This window comes from Notamacropus eugenii, chromosome 6, assembly GCF_028372415.1.
Source record: "Notamacropus eugenii isolate mMacEug1 chromosome 6, mMacEug1.pri_v2, whole genome shotgun sequence".
NCBI classification, from domain to species: Eukaryota; Metazoa; Chordata; class Mammalia; order Diprotodontia; family Macropodidae; genus Notamacropus; species Notamacropus eugenii.
In genome coordinates, this window is record NC_092877.1 from 110,516,863 (window position 1) to 110,519,763 (window position 2,901).

Here is a 2,901-nt window from a genome sequence, read left to right on the forward strand (position 1 = left end):
GCTCTGAAACCAGAGGACCTGCATTAAAATCCTACCTCTGATATCTGCTATTTTTTGTGGCCCTAGGCAAATCACTTAAATTGCTTAAGCTTTGGTTACTTCATCTGTAAAACGACACAGCTGTATAAATAGATGGCCATTAAACTTCCTGCCATCTTGAAATTCATGATCTTATGATTCTGTTTAGTAACTCCTATTTGTTCCACATGGTACTAATCCAATCAAATCAGTATTTTTTTCCTATACCTTCTAAGAATAAGATAGCTAGTCACTAAGGATGTAAAGACAAAAAACAAAATGATCAAACGAATAAAAGCAGTCCTTGTACTCAAGGACCTTCACATGCTCCTAAGGGGAATCTAATGGCTATAATGGGAAAAAAAAAATGAAATATTATGTCTGCTCTCAGTTACCTAGAATATGCCAAAGGGAAATAAAAAACAAAATATAACACACAAAAAACCCTCTAACACATATTCATCCATCTCTGAGCTCTACTTCTGACTCCTTGTCATTTTTGCACATTGCCACAGTAGCCTCCTCACCCTGGGAGTTCACTCAGCCCCTGGCCTTCTCCCTCTATAAATGTAGTCCAGTTTTGATGCCTCTCATTGTGATTAGTCAATTCCTTCAAGATCCTCCATTTTCAAGAGACTGTCCAGTTCAGTTATGTCTTCTATAGGCTCTACTCCTGATTCTCCAGACATTCTCCACCATAATTAGAGAATACTTGGCACTTTGTAATCATTTAATAAACATTTGATGACTTGACAACAGTGAGCACTAGGAAATTGTTCAAAGCAATGTAGTTAACTGTTAAATTCTGTGGCACATAAACATCTATCTATATACATAGATATTGACGTATAGATAGGTGTGTATCAATAGCATTATGTTGTTGAGATCTATGATATGTCAGACACTTTGTTAGATGCTGGGAACACAAAGCAGGAAATGAAACTGTTCAGTGTCATGTGTATGTATGTGTGTATATATTTTATGTTTGCTGCTTGACTTTTTTTTTTAATACATTAGAGAATCTGGAAGACATTTGGTGGACTTTTTGTTCCTGTGCCTGTACCTTGGCAATATATATTTCCTCAGCAGAGGAGTCAGAAGAAGAAAACTGGTCACAACCATTTGCTGCTGATAAAATAAATGTATGGAAATGGAGGTATATAGAATCCAAAAGTTAGAAGGAATCTGAGAAGTCATCATATCCAGTCTCTTCATTACAGAAATGAAGATAGAAAGTCTCAAAGATGATAACTTAGGATTATAGAGTTAGGCCTATAGGGCATTGTAGGCACCTTTGAGTCCAAATCTTTCATTTTAGCAATGAGAAAATAGGCCCAGAGAGGTTGTATGTTACTCAAAGTCATATAAATAATATGCATCAGGGATGGGATTTGAATCCAAATCATCTGACTTCAGCTTCTCCACTCTACCATTTTGACTTCCTTGCCAAAGTTAATTGATTATTAAACAAAATATTCTATTACATTTCTGTGTCTGTGTGTGTATACACACACATATACATACACACATTGATTTGTTCAGTCATTGAGTCCATTTTGTTTCCCTATTCTAGGTATTAAAACACTGCTACTATGATTTTTTTATATAGGTAGACTTTTCTTCCTGTCAATATCATCCCTTGGATGTAAATTCAAAAAATCTCTGGGTCAAAGAACAAAGCAATTTAGTAATTTATCCAACAATTCCAAAGTAATTTCCAGAACACTGTACCAATTCATAGCTCTACAAGATGTGAATTACTCTTCCTGTCTACCCACATCCCATCTAACAATGTGTTATCCATCTTTACCATCTTCGTCATTTTAGTAGGCAAATTGAGAAGATTTTTCAGAATTGCTTATTTTGCATTTTACCGGTTATTTATGATTTAAAACACTTTTCAGATGAACATTGAGGGTTTGAATTTCTTCTTTTAATAACTGTAACTAGCACTCACTTGGGCAGCACATATACTAAAATTGGAATGATACAGAGAAGATAAGCATAGCCCCTGCGCAAGGATGACATGCAAATTCATGAACTGTTCCATGTTTTTGAAGGATCTGTTCCGCGGGGGTGAGACCACAGTGCACAATGCAGCGCAGCCAGCACAGCAGAGCAGAAGGGGCCTGGAAAACCTGAGAGCAGCAGGCAGAACTGGCAGAGTGGCAGCTGAAGTTGGGAGACCAGCAGAGCTGAAAGAGTGGTGGCCACTGAACCCCAGATATCAGCACAGCAGCTTCTGAGACTTTCAGCCCACATTTTAAATATCAGTAAGTCACCTACTTGAACTTCTGGGAGCCAGGATTACAGAGTGATCAGTAAATGCTCTCTCCTCCCCCCTTGATGACTGTGAAAGAACCATAAAATATTTCCCCAGAAAAATCCAGGATCAGCAGGAACAGCAGAGGGGGCAAATAATCTCATAACACCTGAGGATAGGGAAATAATTAAGGGGGATTCGTCCTACTGTGGCAGAGGCAAACTGGAAGGACAGAGGACCCAGGGCAGAGAAAACTTGCACTAGGACCCAGGCAAGCCGCAGCGCCAGGAGAGAAGCCCCAGGAGAGGTGAGAAACTGCACTAGCATCTAGGCGTGCCTCAGCACTCCAGGGGAAACAGGAAGACAATAGGGCAGCTGGGATCACCATCCCTTGAGCTTGCCTTTGCCTCAGTTCAGCTGAGGAGATTGAGGAGATCTGCCAGACCAGACCGCTCCTCCCCTACACTTAACAAGCTAACCCCAGGGCTGATCTGGGAAACACAAAACAAAAACCTGCCCTTAGTTTTTTCACACATCAGCTCAACACCAAGTTCTGCAGTTTCTAACTGAAAGAACCAGAAGCCACAACACACAATCAACATCATGAATAAAAAAAAGCA

General features: G+C 39.6%; 1 non-coding gene across 1 annotated transcript; it reads left to right on the forward strand.

Annotated features, from left to right (window-relative positions):
- The first annotated feature begins 1,967 nt into the window (after positions 1-1,967).
- On the forward strand, positions 1,968-2,074 carry LOC140512987 (U6 spliceosomal RNA). The gene has a single exon (XR_011970034.1). It is a non-coding gene; the product is annotated as a U6 spliceosomal RNA (small nuclear RNA).
- The last annotated feature ends 827 nt before the right edge of the window (positions 2,075-2,901 follow it).